The sequence below is a fragment of the Lissotriton helveticus genome, chromosome 1_1 (assembly GCF_964261635.1).
Source record: "Lissotriton helveticus chromosome 1_1, aLisHel1.1, whole genome shotgun sequence".
Taxonomy (NCBI): Eukaryota; Metazoa; Chordata; class Amphibia; order Caudata; family Salamandridae; genus Lissotriton; species Lissotriton helveticus.
The window spans coordinates 1,517,320,724-1,517,340,422 of record NC_136057.1 but is presented as its reverse complement, the minus strand read 5'-3'; the positions used below and the strand labels follow the sequence as shown (position 1 = coordinate 1,517,340,422).

The following is a 19,699-nucleotide window of genomic DNA, read 5'->3' as shown; positions in this document are numbered from 1 at the left end:
TCTGTACTATAATGGGTTTTAATGTTACTTTCTGGGTATTAGATGATAATGAAGTTTTTGAGGCAACTGAGCGAATTTGGGCAGTATTACTTTGTGCAGTAATATTGGGCACGTCAATAACATCTATGGTCTGTATTTGCTTATATCCTGCCATACTTTTTATAAGTAGCGCATTTGCCTTGGTAGTTTCCACTATACTCGTGACCTTTTCCCCTATTATCTTAATTCTTTCTGCCAGCGGGGATATTAAAGATTTAACAAGAAGTTCAATCTGGGCCAGTAGGTTAAATGGTGGAGTCGATACAGGAGATTCCAGCATACCTTAGATGTTTTAGGGGTGGTGATATTGACCAAAGGGGGACTTGAATGCAATTGTTGTTTGTTTTGCTAGTCTACCTCTATGTTTAGCACCTTTGCGCTTTCTTTTAGCAGAAGGGGCCTGAAGATTCACTGTCGATTGAGTATTGACTTTGACCGATAGTGAAAGGGTGGTACCCAGAAGATTTTCATTTAATTGTGATAGTATGCTCGGCTGGGGACTTGTATTTCCCATTACGTATGCAGAGGCTCTGATTTGCTCGTTTCCCCGTTCTACAGGGGTATACATGGTGTTACAGATCTTATTTAATTCCCCCAGTAAAGTAGAGTTTTGAGTATGGTCAGCTGGGGCCAGAGGAGATCGTATACTGACTGTAGTTTCTATAGAGAGACGTCGTTCTGCTCTCTCTATTTCTCGATCAATTGCCAATATTGCCCTGATTAAGTAGTGGTCCAATGTCCCCTTCAGCGAACCCCCCTGTGAAATTATATTTTTAGGGACCCCTTTACAAGTCATAGTGTGGCTTGCTTTTGTGTATATAGCAGAGGAGATATAACAACAGACAACACCTATGCTGGTCAAGCGCGTAACCTAATGACCAAAGTGTAGTCCCTTAGGGAGAGCCAAAGAGTACATATAGGCAGTCACTGTGGTGAGTTACTTTTCTTTACCTCCATTGCCGACGAAAATCAAGTGAGGTGGCCCTGCCTGGCCTCAGAGGGCCACAGGGTGCCCGCCCTTTGCCCGGGCTTAGCCTGGCTGGTCCCGCGCGCGGTCCCGCGACGTGGAGGATGTCCGTAAATTTATGAGCCTCCTGCCGCTGAACCCTGGTAGGCGGCTTCTGGCCGTAAAGACTCCCGGAACTTGTGGTCCCCTCCCTGACTGCGGCCGCGCTCTGGTCTAGAGGAGCTGCGGCGGAAGGGGGAGACCAGCTGGAAAATATAGGCACCGGGGGTTACAGGCAAAAGGTGAGTGTCCCGCTGGAAAACCCCCAACAGCTACGGGCTTGGACAGATGAGCAGCGCAGTGCAGGTCCGAAAAGCGTCCCCCCGCTCCACCGAGGATGTCCGGAAATTTATGCGCCTCCTGGCGCTGAACCCTGGTAGGCGGTTTCCGGCCACAAAGACTCCCGGAACTTGTGGTCCCCTCCCTGACTGCGGCCGCACTCTGGTCTAGAGGAGCTGCGGCGGCAGGGGGAGACCAGCTGGAAAATACAGGCACCGGGGGCTACAGGTAAAAGGTGAGTGTCCCGCTGGAAAACCCCCAACAGCTACAGGCTTGGACAGATGAGCAGCACAGTGCAGGTCCGAGAAGCGTCGCCCCGCTCCACCAAGGATGTCCGTAAATTTATGCGCCTCCTGGCGCTGAACCCTGGTAGGCGGTTTCCGGCCGCAAAAACTCCCGGAACTTGTGGCCCCCTCCCTGACTGCGGCAGCGCTCTGGTCTAGAGGAGCTGCCAAATGGACACATTCAACAGGCTGGGACTGCACAATCACAAGGAGGTAACATGGTAAAGAGTCAACAGGCTCATAGAAGAGAAATCAACATCCAAATATGTCCCAAACCCTGATGCTTCAAGTGAATGGTCAGGTTCAGAAATATAATTAGAGTAAAGGATTTCACACAAATGCTCTGGTCAATCCAAATCAGGGTGTAGCCCATTAATATTGGTTTCAGATTGATGACACAGACCCAGACATGTCCTAAGGACGGTGCCTGAAGGGGGAGGAGGAATGCGTGCTTGGCGCATCCTTAGAGGTAGACGCGAGTGGTTCCTACATGCACAGCAAGGTAAATGGGGCCCTATCTCATTCCTTGTTGAGACTGGTGCTACCCGTTCCACTGTAAGAACAACGGAAGTTCCAAATCTACCCCTCTTGGGAGAAAGAATCCACGTCCTGGGAGTTTCAAGTTGTTTAATGTCCAACCTAGTAACAAAACCTAAACCACTTCAAATTGTCACCTTTGAAGATTTGCATAAATTCGTGACATGTGCAACAAGTCGGATAAATCTTTTTAGATGAGACTTGCTGTGCAAGCTAAACTGCTCCATTTACTGTTCACCAAAAATAATTGAATTCCATATTAATGATGAGGACATTGTTTTCAAACTCGCTAAACGTAATTCTGAACTTGAAGGGTTATTTCCTATGGTAACTAGGGAGGATGTACCTCTGGAATTGAGAGATACTGTGTCACCGGAAGTTTGGGACTTCACAGGAAAGGAAATTGGCCTAATCAGAGGTGTAGCTCCTGTACTAATTACTGTGAAGCCCAATGCTGAATTCCCTTGAATTTCTCAGTATAATTTGAGTGCAGAAGCAATTGCAGGGATCACTCCATTAATTGAACCAATGATTGGTCAAGGAATTCAAGGAAATACTGTGAAGTCTGTGAAACTCTCCCATTATAGGTTTGCAGAAACCGATTGGAAAGTTTTGAATAGTAAAGGATTTACAGTGAGTTAATCAGACTGTAGTTCCATTCTGTCCTGTTGTGCAAAACACAGCTATGATTCTTTTCTAGAATCCATGTGAAGCTGAATGGTTTCTGTCTTTGATTTGTGTCAAGCCTTACTTTCCATTCCTTTGCATGATGAATATACATTTTTAATTGCTGTACATCTCAGAAATTGTGTCTTGGAATTGAGCCAAGTCTCTCAAGGGTACCTGGAACCCCCCCCAATTTTTAACCAGGTCTTGAAAAAGAATCTGGAGTCATTAGTTATGCCAAATCACTTGGTCCTTATCCAGTGTATTTACAACCTGCTAGTAGCGTATTGTACTCAGTAGGCTTGCATATGGGACACCATCGCATTATTTAATAACTTTGCAGAGAATGGACATAAAGTGTCACCATACAAATTGTTGTTCTGCAAAAAGGATGTTCTTTATCTATGACATCACTTCGAGAAGGGAGCCAGAAAAATGTCGCAAGACAGAATTACTGTGATTCTAAAGATCAATCCGCCTAATACACAAAAGGAAGTCTGCATGTTTTTGGGAATGGTTAGCTATTGTCGACAATGGATTCTCAATTTCTCTTTGACAGCAACGCTTCTTCAAAGGCTTACTCACTAAGAAGTGTCAGATAAAGTGCCTTGGGATGATGAATGCATGCGTTCTTTTAATCAACTGCGAGAGAGTCTTTGTCAAGCTCAAGCTTTGGGGATGCCCGACTAAAACAAAAGCTTTACTCTGTTTTGCAATGAGCACGAAAGATGCGCATTGTCAGTGCTAGCTCATATGCATGGTACTGCACTTAGACCTGTGGCATATATTTCAGCTACTCTTGATACAGTAGCTGCTGCTCTTCCTGGATGCCTTACAGCTGTTGCTGCAACATGTGTAAGCCTGTAACAGAGAGAGAGCATTGTGATAGGACATCCGTTGAAAGTACATGTGCCACATTCCGTTGAGCTTTTGCTTACTCGAACTCAAACGCAACCTCTCACTAGCAGTCGTCTCACCAAATATGAGCAGGTTATTTTGGGAGCGGAAAATGTAATGTCATATAGTTACTGCTTATCTATATACTGTGTTAAGTTAGCATGAGCTTATTAAATGTTTAAACGCCATTTTTCCTTTTGCTGCTTCTGCACACGACACTTAATTGTTGATTTAGCTTTCAACCTACAAGAGCGTTGTGATTTACATGAGAATAATATGTTATTGCTCTGATATCAGCTTTGCTTAGTAAACTATGTCTGTACAGAGAGTGCTGAAGCTTCAAGGATAACTCGACACAGAATTGTTATGAGGTCTGATCTCCGCACCTTTATAGACATAATATAAGTGCAGCTCCTGCCAAATTCTGGCTTTAGGCGCGTTTTATATTGCTTTGCTTAGAGCACACATACACACTTGATGCGGTTCGCATGCAGAGAGAGCTGGTGGAAGCTGATGTGATCTCTTCATACTAGGATCTTGAGGTATGGGGCCGCCCTGCTAAAAACCCAAAGAGACCTTCTTAGATATTAATATAATATGCTAGTTAGGGAGGGTGAGAATTAGGTGTTGTTAACCCTTATTCATTACAGCATTTTAGTATGCTCTCACCATTTGCTTTTTATGGACTAGTAACTATGCTGACAACTTTGCTTCTGATAATATGTTTCCTTGTATTATCTAAGATACTGCGTTTGAGAAAACGGCATTAGTAAATAAATATTTCAAATGTGCACGTGTCCTCATTTACTCCACGTTCTGGTTTGAAATGATTGTATAACGAAAGAGTGCTCATGTGTTCCACGTGACCTGAGGTATTGTAAGTTCATGTTCTGGTTTGTCTAAACATTGGGAATTTGTTATGACCAATGAGGCACTGTAGCTAGTCTGGTAAGGGGATTTTGGGTACTGAGGTGAGTTTTGGGCCACCCTAATTCGCCGAGGTTCCAGATCTTTATGCACAGTTCTGTAGGAGAACGGAATTCCCGCTACATGGCGCCCAACCGTTGGTGGTCTTATATCATGACACTCGAGTAGTATATCATTCAAACCTTAACCCTTCACTATCGTTTCCGGAAAACGGTGGTGTCGGACAAACCTACCTATTTTTGAAATAGGTCTTTTCAAGCTTGAATCTTTCTAAAACGGTTTCCTTGAATTACTACCCAGTTGTGCTACAAAGTTTACTTTGTTTTTCTAAAGTTCTTGTGCAGTCATGGCTCAGCCTCTGGACATTCCGCAGCATAGTCGCATTGCGGTGCGCAATCATTTGCAGACTTACAATGTTCCCGTTGATGGCTTGGCTGTGATTTTGGTGGTGAGTGCGGAAGCAGTTTACCCATACGAACTCTTTTATTCGTGGGTGACATTTCCGGCTGTGGACGCTAATTCTGGTGTGTTCCACACTTACACTCCCTCACCTGTGCCAAATGAATATACTCCGTACAGGGCACTGGAAGTACCTATTGACCATTGGCAGCATCGCGTTTGGTTTGGTGGCGCCCCACAGTTCGTTGCTCAATTTGTGAGTGAGGAGCTGGATAAATGGCGGATTTTCTGGCTGGTCTGCAGGAGCCTCAACCCATAGCGGCCATTCCGCTCGTGCGCCACCTAGCGCCACCCTAGGGGGAAAGCAAAACGTTTAGGGAACTTAAGCCAAAAAGGGCCAAGTCCAACACAGCTAAAGCTATATCTACTCCACTTATGGGGCAGGGGATTGGAGTATGGTGGCCATTGACTCCTTGCAGCACATAGAGGATGAATTTTTATAAAAGGCTGTTAGCTCTTCCTAGTAGCTGCTCGAATTTTAATTGCCATACTGAGCTTGGCATGCCATTCTTATCAGATATAGTCCGTCTAGTGCCTACTTTATTGTGCCACTCGATTTGTAGAAAGGAGATGATAAATGTGAATCAGAGTTTCCTTAGGGATTGTTGAAATTGGATTTGTACACAAAATAAGGTGAGTGCAATATGTGAAAAGCTCATTGAGGTCACGGGGATTATTGGAGCTACATGAGAACCCACACTGTTGCTCGCTAACATCAAAGTTGAGAATTAAGGAAATCTTTTTCACAAAGGCAGCGAAGAGAGAGAAAAAGGAGGCTGTACAAAGCCCTCTGTGACGTTATATTTAATGTCTCTTTCCATTTTATAGTATGTGCATTCTTACCAAGCCATATTACAGAACCTCCAGCATCGTTTTATCTTAGTGAGGTTCCGTTTAAATTACATCCTGCTGATGTTAGATTATCCAAGTAATGTACGCTCTGTAGGAGATTCTCCATTATGTCCGCGTGATAGGATGTCATCTCAAACAGTTTTGCATATCGTATTTTTTTGTAGATTCTATCATGTGCAGAGGAAAAGATTCATTTGATCACTTTTGCGTAAATACCATTTTAGACAATGCTGGGTAGCTTTGTATTTTATTCAACATCTAGCCGATCCTTTTGAATGTTATTCACTGGCTGCATTTTTATGGCCGTCTCTGAAAAGTAGGAGATTACAACTTGACATATAAAACTGTGTTAGAATTATATGTATATACATAAAAAAATATTGGGAGGAATTTTAAATAGTAATGATTTTTTATATTGTCTTTTACCTTCGTTTTTATGTATATTAATATAAACTGATGTATATATTTTATGCACTTTATATGCTATAGAAATATAGCAAAATAAAGATTTTTGACTGACTGACTGGCCTTGTTAGATGTCCAACATGGTTAAAAAAAAAATGTTTGGCACTCTTAAAGCTCCACTTTCTGTTTAGCAAATATACCTTGGCCAAATAAGGCACACTACAACTGGCCTTTAAGAACCTGGACAGAGCATTTGATTGAGTGTCCTACAAACAGCTCTGGACATTAATGTGAAGACAGGATAGAGGAGCTCATAGTTAACTTTCTATGCCAACTTTACTCTAGTGCATCTCCTATAATGAGATTTGGCTTGAATGGTGAATGCCCAACCCGCTTTTAATATAGTAAGGGGAGTCAGACAGGGGTGAGTTTTAGCCTTGCTGATATTTAATATTTACATTTTTGGTATCGCATCATATTTGCGCCATAAAGGACAAGAAATGTCTAAAGTAGGTAATGAGTTTATCTGATACTACTTTTTGCAGTATTAATGTCTAGGACTTTTAACAGTCTCCAAAAAACTGTTACATGCGTTTTTTACATACATAGATCAGCAAGACTTTAAAACAATCTTGAGTAAGACCTTTTCATGACTAGCGGTTTACAGCTCATCATGTCACACTGACTCGCTATACCGCCTATTGGGATGGTTAGGACTTTCCCCTATTGTGACGTACAGTTCAATCCCATTGGGAACTGGGTTCATCAAAGAGCCATTGGGAGATTACAACTAGAAAGCTCTGCTAAATCGAAATTTAAGTTTTCCGACAAGCTGGGCAAGGGACCATTAAATGAAATGGGCATGGTATATTAATCTGAGTATGTCCCAGTGGCGAGCTGTGGAGCAGGAATTTGGGGGACTGTGGGAACTTACAAACTGTGGCTATAGCTTCTTGAAAAGAACCCTGGCTGTGCCACTTAGTTGTTAAAATGTCATAGCTTATAGGGAATTGAACTTAGCTATTTAACTGGCTTTATTATGTCATGCCCACTCTTGCTGTGGCATACTGTGTGGTCCAAAACAAAAACCCAGTTTAGCTCGCTGGTGCTGCGAGATTGCCTATTGCTTCATTATACTACGTGCACCCCTGGCTAGTTTAAATAGCGAACCTTTGTGGGATGCTAGGGAGAAAAGTGTTCTTTAGCAAACCTGAAACTATTTGTACTGTCTCCAAGAAGAACATCAATTTCCTTTATTTACAGATAATTATGGTTAGTAGTTGTGCTAGCAGCTGGATGTAACAGCTCCAAATGATCAAACCGGATAGATACAGATCTACCGTTGTCTTCAAGACACTTTGACAGATTTCTGGCTTCTAGTACTTCTTAAAAAAAAACAATTGGTAAGCATAATCATAAACAGCTCCAGGTATTGTTGCATCACATGGTAAGGGATAGTAGTTTGTTTGGTCATTCATATTGTAGAGAGATAAGTCTTGTGTCTAACCCCAAAGTGAATATGAGCATGAGATTTAAGGAATTATGACAAGCTCCAAAGGCAATTGATATTTCAATATTATTGACTTTACTAGATTCATCAAATTAACCCATTAGTTATCTTCCTTTTCCTCGTTCTTATGATCTTGGGAAGACCTGGCTTGGCAGTTCGGACTAGACTGTTCCCATGAGGAACAGGGTCAAGACTGATTTTCATGTGGCTGAGTCTGAATAGGGGTGGCCAAGTGAGTTAAAGAACGATGATGGATTCGACCCAGATCTGTAACTGGGGGTAAGTGTCTGAAAAGTTTCAGCCCTCCGTCCATCATTCCCTTGTGTTTGCTTTACCTGGGAATACACTAGAAAGGCAGATAGGCCCACACTCAAGGAACTTGTAGATTGGGTCATATATATATATATATATATATATAGGGTTGCAGGAGCCCAAGGAACTACTGTTCCAAAGAATAGTAAGAACAAGACTCTTGAAGTAGCAAAACTCAAAGAAGAATTGGAAGAAATGATAATGAGAACTAAAGGTCCTGCTAGGATAGCTGCTTATCGGGACAATGAACTACTGCTTGTATGCTAGGACATTATCAGATGTGCTCGGGACACACATGAGAAGCTGTCTGAACGGGCACAAAAGCACAGGGTGGACATACAAAGATCAAAGTCATTAGAAAAATCATAAAGTAGTCTTTAGTGACAGAGACATTGAAAACACGAGGCCATCGGGAATGAGATTAAAGATCAAGGAGTTACTGACTACACTTAGGAAATGGGGAGAGTTGGAAAAATAGGAAGGAAGATGGGCCAAATAGAAGGAAGCAAAGAGAGTTACAATGCAAATGTTCCCAGCCATTGAAGTTGATGTAGGTGAAGGAGTAAAGATACTCCCTAAGAGAGAGGCATCTGGAGGAGGGTATATGCATGTTCCATGGACAAGTACAGATATATTGTCTTTTACAAATGATTTCCTGAGATCAAGAGAAAATCCAGTAGAATAGTACAAACCAGTTTTGAGATTTGTGAAGATTTCAAATGTTTTGTTGAAGGATTTGCATACTTTGCGTGACATCGTAGTTCCAAGTGATTTGTAAGCTAAATGTACAATTGCTATTGATTGGCCTGAAACTGAACCAGCTAGACATCCGCGTACTGGTGCACCATCACCTGAGGTAATGAAGAAACACAATCAAGCAATTACCTATTTAAAAGGGAAGATCTCTCCTAAAGAGAGTGATTGGGTAAAGATTGACAGGACAACACAGGAGTTGAAAGAGGCTGTGCATGCCTACTATGAACTGTTGTTGCAATCATTAAAACAATACAGCAGGATGGAGCATGTGCCAGGAAAGAATATGGAACAATTCATTTGTCAGTTTGTGTTTGAGTTGAGATCTGAAATCAGAAACATGATCCAGCAGCATATGGTTTGCTGGCAAAGCAAGCCTATAGACGAAATTCTCCGATATGCCAAATATTGTGGAGACAAACTTGAGATCAAGCATAAGAAACTTAAGGAGAAGAAGCTGATGATACTTTAAATTAAGGCTTCAAAGAAAGGTTAAATTAGTGCTGATGGTGCTTTCACAAACATGGTACAGGGAGATTTTTCAGTCAAATACTGGGATGTGAGGTAGGTGGATGGCAGAGGTATTTCAATCAAGATGATGACAAGGTGTTGATTTAATCCTCCTAATCAATTAAATGGAAACAAATCAAATCAAATCAAATCAATAAGCTTTATTCGGTTGACACAAAGCAACCATAAAAGCACAGTACATGGTTAAAATACATTAGATATGATTAATAAAAAAAAACGACACCAATAAAAATAATTTCGTTAAGACATCATACATTACTCAATAAAAATAAAAGCACCTCTCAGTTCTCTTAGTGTAAACAATCTACTCCTAGGAGCTTTTCAGTACTAAAAAATGGCTCCACTTCAATTATCCTAATGTAAAAATAAACTCGTAGCAGCATTACATGTATAATTGATTGATCGTCATGGGCGATTTGCGGTGACAAGATCCAAGACACATGGGGTTTAGAGAGTGCAAAGAGCAAAGTGCAAAAAATGCTTAGTTAGTAAAACCAATCTCAGGCTTAAGGTGGCTGGTTAATTACATTAGTCAATTCAAAATACTTTTTTCGGTTAAAAAGATGGTAACCATAAAAGCATATAACATAAAATTTCATTTACATAAAAGTTTTATATATAATTTTCTATATGAAACGAGTTGTCCTTATCAATAAACCATTCAGAGATCGGTTTTCACGATATGATAACAAGTCAATTCACCAGATCTAGGCCACAGAATAAGTCAGATCGGTTGTAAGTGGGTATATTATAGCTGCTAGGTATCAGGCCTCCACTACCCATCGAGTAGTTGTTTTCTACAATCGATCTTACAGGTGGCAGGTATGGGGTTCTTGGATAGAAGTCATGCAGTTCCCAGGTTACTATAGGGCCGTCTCCTATTTGTGGCTGCCAACTTTGCAGATATGGGACGAAATGGTTATTCCTAAAGTTTACTATTACCAGATCTCCGGCTATATCCTTCGGAAGGGATCCTAACCACCCCACCCTTCTAGCATTTAAGATTTTACCATCGATGTTAGGTGGAAGTGGTCTATTTTTGGTTAACCAGAAAGATACCTTGTTTTTCAATTCTTGTTGTCCTTCAATTTTACCATTTTTGAGCTCAGGCACACCTAAGAGGATGCAAACAAATGGTGTGGACTCCGGTGGTAGGTCTATGTGGTTGATCTTTCTTTGCATGTTACCATGATTAGAAACTATCCCCTCGGTTATCATGACATCTTTGGTCAGCCCTACTCTAAGGGCAGATCTCTGTACTATAATGGGTTTTAATGTTACTTTCTGGGTATTAGATGATAATGAAGTTTTTGAGGCAACTGAGCGAATTTGGGCAGTATTACTTTGTGCAGTAATATTGGGCACGTCAATAACATCTATGGTCTGTATTTGCTTATATCCTGCCATACTTTTTATAAGTAGCGCATTTGCCTTGGTAGTTTCCACTATACTCGTGACCTTTTCCCCTATTATCTTAATTCTTTCTGCCAGCGGGGATATTAAAGATTTAACAAGAAGTTCAATCTGGGCCAGTAGGTTAAATGGTGGAGTCGATACAGGAGATTCCAGCATACCTTAGATGTTTTAGGGGTGGTGATATTGACCAAAGGGGGACTTGAATGCAATTGTTGTTTGTTTTGCTAGTCTACCTCTATGTTTAGCACCTTTGCGCTTTCTTTTAGCAGAAGGGGCCTGAAGATTCACTGTCGATTGAGTATTGACTTTGACCGATAGTGAAAGGGTGGTACCCAGAAGATTTTCATTTAATTGTGATAGTATGCTCGGCTGGGGACTTGTATTTCCCATTACGTATGCAGAGGCTCTGATTTGCTCGTTTCCCCGTTCTACAGGGGTATACATGGTGTTACAGATCTTATTTAATTCCCCCAGTAAAGTAGAGTTTTGAGTATGGTCAGCTGGGGCCAGAGGAGATCGTATACTGACTGTAGTTTCTATAGAGAGACGTCGTTCTGCTCTCTCTATTTCTCGATCAATTGCCAATATTGCCCTGATTAAGTAGTGGTCCAATGTCCCCTTCAGCGAACCCCCCTGTGAAATTATATTTTTAGGGACCCCTTTACAAGTCATAGTGTGGCTTGCTTTTGTGTATATAGCAGAGGAGATATAACAACAGACAACACCTATGCTGGTCAAGCGCGTAACCTAATGACCAAAGTGTAGTCCCTTAGGGAGAGCCAAAGAGTACATATAGGCAGTCACTGTGGTGAGTTACTTTTCTTTACCTCCATTGCCGACGAAAATCAAGTGAGGTGGCCCTGCCTGGCCTCAGAGGGCCACAGGGTGCCCGCCCTTTGCCCGGGCTTAGCCTGGCTGGTCCCGCGCGCGGTCCCGCGACGTGGAGGATGTCCGTAAATTTATGAGCCTCCTGCCGCTGAACCCTGGTAGGCGGCTTCTGGCCGTAAAGACTCCCGGAACTTGTGGTCCCCTCCCTGACTGCGGCCGCGCTCTGGTCTAGAGGAGCTGCGGCGGAAGGGGGAGACCAGCTGGAAAATATAGGCACCGGGGGTTACAGGCAAAAGGTGAGTGTCCCGCTGGAAAACCCCCAACAGCTACGGGCTTGGACAGATGAGCAGCGCAGTGCAGGTCCGAAAAGCGTCCCCCCGCTCCACCGAGGATGTCCGGAAATTTATGCGCCTCCTGGCGCTGAACCCTGGTAGGCGGTTTCCGGCCACAAAGACTCCCGGAACTTGTGGTCCCCTCCCTGACTGCGGCCGCACTCTGGTCTAGAGGAGCTGCGGCGGCAGGGGGAGACCAGCTGGAAAATACAGGCACCGGGGGCTACAGGTAAAAGGTGAGTGTCCCGCTGGAAAACCCCCAACAGCTACAGGCTTGGACAGATGAGCAGCACAGTGCAGGTCCGAGAAGCGTCGCCCCGCTCCACCAAGGATGTCCGTAAATTTATGCGCCTCCTGGCGCTGAACCCTGGTAGGCGGTTTCCGGCCGCAAAAACTCCCGGAACTTGTGGCCCCCTCCCTGACTGCGGCAGCGCTCTGGTCTAGAGGAGCTGCCAAATGGACACATTCAACAGGCTGGGACTGCACAATCACAAGGAGGTAACATGGTAAAGAGTCAACAGGCTCATAGAAGAGAAATCAACATCCAAATATGTCCCAAACCCTGATGCTTCAAGTGAATGGTCAGGTTCAGAAATATAATTAGAGTAAAGGATTTCACACAAATGCTCTGGTCAATCCAAATCAGGGTGTAGCCCATTAATATTGGTTTCAGATTGATGACACAGACCCAGACATGTCCTAAGGACGGTGCCTGAAGGGGGAGGAGGAATGCGTGCTTGGCGCATCCTTAGAGGTAGACGCGAGTGGTTCCTACATGCACAGCAAGGTAAATGGGGCCCTATCTCATTCCTTGTTGAGACTGGTGCTACCCGTTCCACTGTAAGAACAACGGAAGTTCCAAATCTACCCCTCTTGGGAGAAAGAATCCACGTCCTGGGAGTTTCAAGTTGTTTAATGTCCAACCTAGTAACAAAACCTAAACCACTTCAAATTGTCACCTTTGAAGATTTGCATAAATTCGTGACATGTGCAACAAGTCGGATAAATCTTTTTAGATGAGACTTGCTGTGCAAGCTAAACTGCTCCATTTACTGTTCACCAAAAATAATTGAATTCCATATTAATGATGAGGACATTGTTTTCAAACTCGCTAAACGTAATTCTGAACTTGAAGGGTTATTTCCTATGGTAACTAGGGAGGATGTACCTCTGGAATTGAGAGATACTGTGTCACCGGAAGTTTGGGACTTCACAGGAAAGGAAATTGGCCTAATCAGAGGTGTAGCTCCTGTACTAATTACTGTGAAGCCCAATGCTGAATTCCCTTGAATTTCTCAGTATAATTTGAGTGCAGAAGCAATTGCAGGGATCACTCCATTAATTGAACCAATGATTGGTCAAGGAATTCAAGGAAATACTGTGAAGTCTGTGAAACTCTCCCATTATAGGTTTGCAGAAACCGATTGGAAAGTTTTGAATAGTAAAGGATTTACAGTGAGTTAATCAGACTGTAGTTCCATTCTGTCCTGTTGTGCAAAACACAGCTATGATTCTTTTCTAGAATCCATGTGAAGCTGAATGGTTTCTGTCTTTGATTTGTGTCAAGCCTTACTTTCCATTCCTTTGCATGATGAATATACATTTTTAATTGCTGTACATCTCAGAAATTGTGTCTTGGAATTGAGCCAAGTCTCTCAAGGGTACCTGGAACCCCCCCCAATTTTTAACCAGGTCTTGAAAAAGAATCTGGAGTCATTAGTTATGCCAAATCACTTGGTCCTTATCCAGTGTATTTACAACCTGCTAGTAGCGTATTGTACTCAGTAGGCTTGCATATGGGACACCATCGCATTATTTAATAACTTTGCAGAGAATGGACATAAAGTGTCACCATACAAATTGTTGTTCTGCAAAAAGGATGTTCTTTATCTATGACATCACTTCGAGAAGGGAGCCAGAAAAATGTCGCAAGACAGAATTACTGTGATTCTAAAGATCAATCCGCCTAATACACAAAAGGAAGTCTGCATGTTTTTGGGAATGGTTAGCTATTGTCGACAATGGATTCTCAATTTCTCTTTGACAGCAACGCTTCTTCAAAGGCTTACTCACTAAGAAGTGTCAGATAAAGTGCCTTGGGATGATGAATGCATGCGTTCTTTTAATCAACTGCGAGAGAGTCTTTGTCAAGCTCAAGCTTTGGGGATGCCCGACTAAAACAAAAGCTTTACTCTGTTTTGCAATGAGCACGAAAGATGCGCATTGTCAGTGCTAGCTCATATGCATGGTACTGCACTTAGACCTGTGGCATATATTTCAGCTACTCTTGATACAGTAGCTGCTGCTCTTCCTGGATGCCTTACAGCTGTTGCTGCAACATGTGTAAGCCTGTAACAGAGAGAGAGCATTGTGATAGGACATCCGTTGAAAGTACATGTGCCACATTCCGTTGAGCTTTTGCTTACTCGAACTCAAACGCAACCTCTCACTAGCAGTCGTCTCACCAAATATGAGCAGGTTATTTTGGGAGCGGAAAATGTAATGTCATATAGTTACTGCTTATCTATATACTGTGTTAAGTTAGCATGAGCTTATTAAATGTTTAAACGCCATTTTTCCTTTTGCTGCTTCTGCACACGACACTTAATTGTTGATTTAGCTTTCAACCTACAAGAGCGTTGTGATTTACATGAGAATAATATGTTATTGCTCTGATATCAGCTTTGCTTAGTAAACTATGTCTGTACAGAGAGTGCTGAAGCTTCAAGGATAACTCGACACAGAATTGTTATGAGGTCTGATCTCCGCACCTTTATAGACATAATATAAGTGCAGCTCCTGCCAAATTCTGGCTTTAGGCGCGTTTTATATTGCTTTGCTTAGAGCACACATACACACTTGATGCGGTTCGCATGCAGAGAGAGCTGGTGGAAGCTGATGTGATCTCTTCATACTAGGATCTTGAGGTATGGGGCCGCCCTGCTAAAAACCCAAAGAGACCTTCTTAGATATTAATATAATATGCTAGTTAGGGAGGGTGAGAATTAGGTGTTGTTAACCCTTATTCATTACAGCATTTTAGTATGCTCTCACCATTTGCTTTTTATGGACTAGTAACTATGCTGACAACTTTGCTTCTGATAATATGTTTCCTTGTATTATCTAAGATACTGCGTTTGAGAAAACGGCATTAGTAAATAAATATTTCAAATGTGCACGTGTCCTCATTTACTCCACGTTCTGGTTTGAAATGATTGTATAACGAAAGAGTGCTCATGTGTTCCACGTGACCTGAGGTATTGTAAGTTCATGTTCTGGTTTGTCTAAACATTGGGAATTTGTTATGACCAATGAGGCACTGTAGCTAGTCTGGTAAGGGGATTTTGGGTACTGAGGTGAGTTTTGGGCCACCCTAATTCGCCGAGGTTCCAGATCTTTATGCACAGTTCTGTAGGAGAACGGAATTCCCGCTACATGGCGCCCAACCGTTGGTGGTCTTATATCATGACACTCGAGTAGTATATCATTCAAACCTTAACCCTTCACTATCGTTTCCGGAAAACGGTGGTGTCGGACAAACCTACCTATTTTTGAAATAGGTCTTTTCAAGCTTGAATCTTTCTAAAACGGTTTCCTTGAATTACTACCCAGTTGTGCTACAAAGTTTACTTTGTTTTTCTAAAGTTCTTGTGCAGTCATGGCTCAGCCTCTGGACATTCCGCAGCATAGTCGCATTGCGGTGCGCAATCATTTGCAGACTTACAATGTTCCCGTTGATGGCTTGGCTGTGATTTTGGTGGTGAGTGCGGAAGCAGTTTACCCATACGAACTCTTTTATTCGTGGGTGACATTTCCGGCTGTGGACGCTAATTCTGGTGTGTTCCACACTTACACTCCCTCACCTGTGCCAAATGAATATACTCCGTACAGGGCACTGGAAGTACCTATTGACCATTGGCAGCATCGCGTTTGGTTTGGTGGCGCCCTACCCCATTCTTTAACCGCTCCGAGGTTAGGTCCTTTGTCCATTCCAGGCGCAAATTGGCCTGTTTTGGCTGGATTTACTCCTCATCCTCAACGCGGCAATTGTACCTTAGCGGAGGCTCGTAGACTACATGTAGTTTCTATTGCCGTGATTTGTGCGTTAGTGCAATACATAGGTCGTCATCTCCCGGGTGGGCCCCCGGGGGGTCCGGCTCTTCCAGCGGGACAGGGCGGTTTGAAGCTCAGTCCTGTGATGGTGAATGCAGTGATGGGTAAGCGTCCCCAGGAAAAGGGTGATTTTCCTTTCTGGCTTGCCGAGAAATTTGACCAGCTGGAAGCAGTATTTCCTAATACAACTCCTGGTGATAAACATAGAATCTTAACGATTAGTTTACCGAAGGATTTGGCCCCCGAACTCGTTGACTGTGAAACCTGGGGGAGGACATTTGCGGCGGTCTATGCGAGGTGTTTCGGCACTCCTTCTATGGCTGTCCTGCCTGCGATCATTAAACGTGTTCAAGATGATCACAGACCGGAGGCAGCGGTTGAATTGGGTATGCGCCTGTGTGGCTCCTTTGATATAGTTTGCGATCTCATTCTTGCTAATGTAAAGGGGGATGCGGTGAACTTTCAAGTAGCTAACGCTTTGGAGGCGATTCCCGATGCCGATAAACCCAGGCAGTTGGCGAGGATTATTGTGGCTGCTTATAGAAAGGTGGGTCGCAATAGCAAGGGTCTAAAGCCTTTTTCTGTAAAAGAGAAGAAGCAACCCCAAGGGCAGACTTCAGAAACGGAAGTTCAGCCCCAGTCCAAAAAACAAAATTGGCCTAAGAAACAGAAACAGGGTAAGCAACAGCAACAGCAACAAAAACAGGAGTCTCATCCTGCGTCTCAGATGCCTGTGCAGACAGAACGTGTTTATGACTTGCGCGATCGCGCGACGATTAAATCACCTGATCGATTTCAGGTTTCTGATCAACGCTCTCCTCGTTCCTTTCAGGACTCATCGGCCCCGAAGACCGGTGGTGGAGGAGGCGGAAGGGGTCGGGGTGGTCAGCAAGGACGTGACCAGCCCCGCCAAACAGACGTCACAGGACAGCAGGACGGCTCAACGCCGAAGAGACCACAGTTTACGAAAAAGAAAGTCGCGGCTTTAACAGCGCATCGATATGCCACAGATAGTGAGAACGCGGCTTCGGAATCTGACATGGGCTCTGACTTTGCTGCACAGCGCGGCGGAGATTACCATTGTGAGAGAGGCCCTGCGTCCACTACTGAAGGTGACAGCGACTGATATTTATGTTGTTATAGAAACAGCTGATACAAGAGTTGCTCCCCCTGATAGACTTTATGAAATTGTCCTGTTAATAGAAGGTGACATACAACGTCCCATCAAAGGTGTATTTCGGGAGAATCTTTCATCTACGTATGACATTTTGCTTTCGGAGGCTGACTGGCCCCCACCTTTTGTGCTTGCGGCGCCGCGAGGGGAGGAGGTAATCCTCCTGAGTTTCGCGAACACTGTCTCGAAGGAGCATGCTCAGCATTTTGCAGAAGAGTGGGCTAGGGCTCTAGCACTGGCTCTGTACCGCAACCAATGTGGTTGGGATAAATTGTCCCCATGCCACGAGATTCCTTTACGGTCTCAGCCGCAGCCTCAACATCAATATCCCATACGGCGTGAAGCAAAAGCTTCCGTCGCGGCAATCCTTGAACAATTGGAATATCAGGGAGTTATTGAAACATGTGTGTCACCGATGAATAACCCTCTTTTTACTGTGACCAAGCCAGATGGGTCATATCGTTTGGTATTGGATTACCGGCATTTAAACTCGCATTGCCGTAACTGTGCAGTACAGAATACTCACGGCTCTGCCCTAGTTGATAGTCTTGTGCGTAAGCGTTTTAAGACAACGCTTGACATTTCCAACGGTTTTTATGCCCATAGAGTGGATGATCTTAGTTCCCAATGGACCAGCTTTAGTAGTGGCGGTGTCCAAAAACAATTTCGGCATCTCCCAATGGGCTATAAGAATAGTCCGGGGATTTTCACCGCCCGTATCGTGTCTCTCTTAGAGAGGATCGACCCAGATGCTTGCTCGTATGTGGATGACATATATCTCACAGACCACGAGATTTGGGAGCATCTGTGTCGAGTGAATTCCATAATTTGTACCTTTGCAGACATGGGTTACAAATTTAACTTTGCAAAATCGCATATTGTGGAGTACACAGTGTTGTTCCTAGGCTATGAGCTCAACAATGAAGGTAGAGGTTTGGCTCCTCACTTCTTGGAGAAATGCGCACAGTTGCGCGCTCCTACAACACTGAAAAAATTACAGTCTTTACTGGGCTTTTTAAATTTCGGGAGGACATACATTCCGGAATATGCCCAGCGTATCAAGCCTTTGTATGCTTTGATACAACCAACTTTTTCCAAACCATGCTGGCTGCCTGAGCACTCAGCCATCTTGCAATCCTTGCAGGCTGATCTCCTCGCTACTAAATTTCTGCTGACTCGTGATAACCACACTAACCTGGTGATAAGAATCATTCCTGGGACTGTGGGTTTCACGTACCTGACTTTTAATGAAGGAGACACAGTACCTATTGCTTACAAGTCACACTTGTACACTTCGGCTGAAATGCGGTTTTCCACTGTGGAGAAAGTTTTAACGGCTGTGCAGATGGCGATTCTTAAGGAACGTGCTCTGTCACAGGGAAAACGCATGTTGGTGGTTACACCCTGTCCTCATTTAGAGGCAGTCACGAAAGCCAGTGTACCGAATTCTAAAGCTTTGCACTCTCGGTGGATTCAATGGGCTGCTTCCTTGACGTCAACGGACGTAACGTTTATTTTTGACGCCTCATTACGGGCGCAAGAGTACTTGCAGTATGAATTTGTTCGTCCTGCTCCTCTAGCTATGCGACCTTTGGAGGACTTCCATTGCATCATTTACACTGATGGTTCGGCGCAGGTTGCGCATGGCTCTAAGCACACCTACGTTTCCGCATGCGCCATTGTGGTAGGTGCCATGGTGAACAATGAGTTCAAGTCCGGAGTAGTGCACACGCAGACTCTAGGGGACTGCACCGCGCAATTGGCGGAGCTTCGTGCTCTTTTACTAGCGTTGGAGTACACTGATCCTAGTGTGACTACTCTTATTGTGAGTGATTCTTACTACTGTGTACAGTCTTACAATGAAAACTTGTTCTTTTGGATTCAGAATGGTTTTCGTGATTCCAAGGGTAGCACAATAAAACACAAGATGATCTGGGTTCGAGTGGCTGACCTTAAGGCTAAGTTGCCACTCGTCTTTGTGATTCATACTCTCGGCCATCAGCGTGTGGGAGTTCACGCTGTCGGTAACTCGCTTGCTGATGAAGCAGCGAAATTAGCGGTGTCTACATATTTAGTTGCAGCAGTTACACGGTCCAAAAGTAAGATTGATGATGACATCTTGGCGGCTGTTGCTGCCACTGAGAAGGGAGGTAAACATCCTACGGGGTTCCCTTCGAAGTACACATACCACTTAAGTCCCGAAAAGGTTCCTTTTGTGACAATTCCTGAAGTTGGGGAACGTTTGATTCCCAACTCGGATCGCAGAGCTAGTCTGATTACAGCGGCGCATGAAGGTGTGGCGTCTGCGCATGCGGGCATCTCGGCCACTGTAGCTCAATTACAACAACTTTTCTGGTGGCGGGGACTGCACAAACAGAC

At 43.7% G+C, this 19,699-nt stretch overlaps 1 protein-coding gene across 1 annotated transcript in view; it reads right to left on the bottom strand.

Annotated features, from left to right (window-relative positions):
• PDE4DIP (phosphodiesterase 4D interacting protein) overlaps positions 1–19,699 on the bottom strand; it is a 1,524,691-nt gene that overhangs the window by 1,170,825 nt on the left and 334,167 nt on the right. The window lies entirely within an intron of this gene.